The following is a 681-nucleotide window of genomic DNA, read 5'->3' on the forward strand; positions in this document are numbered from 1 at the left end:
GTGTAGTCATTAGACAAATCTTGGCCAGTTTGATAGGATATGGCATTGGACTGTTTTAATCTGCTCTTCTTATTCACTGAGGTTTGAGTCCCCCCAGATATTCAGTTTCTGCATATTTATTTCTAGCAGCTGCCTCATCCCGAGGCCACAGTAGGCATGGGAAGGACTTGAGACCTCTCCTTCAAGCTGGTGCTGAGACATGAAGGCTTTAGCTCCTAGGGTGGGTCAGGTGACTCAAAGGCCAGTTGTAGTCCTCATATCTCACCTCCACATGCAGCTCCCCGGCCAGATGGTGATTGGAGTAGAATGAGAATCTCTTATAGAAGTTAATTTATCACTCAATGTTGAATTCTCCCTGCAAAGACAAAAATAGAGAACAAGTAGTCCTGAAATACTTCCCAAGAACCAGGGTAGGTTATCTCTATGTGAAATCCCAACAGCTTATTTTCTTTCAGAATTGTATTTATTGCGTGTAAATTTTGTCTACCTACTAAGTGATTATTTTATTTGTGTTATTCATTTTATTGAAAATTAAGCCTGGGGGTGGGGCATGGGATGAATGGAGGAATTTTGGATTGGGCAAGGGGGGGAGGGGCATGGGGTTAGGAAAGATGGTGGAATGAGACAGACATTATTACCCTTGGTACATATATGATTGCACACAGGGTGTGCAACTAGAGA

Source organism: Marmota monax, unplaced genomic scaffold, assembly GCF_021218885.2.
Source record: "Marmota monax isolate L192 unplaced genomic scaffold, Marmota_monax_Labrador192_F-V1.1 WCK01_AAM20220418_F8-fsc00152, whole genome shotgun sequence".
Lineage (NCBI taxonomy): Eukaryota > Metazoa > Chordata > Mammalia > Rodentia > Sciuridae > Marmota > Marmota monax.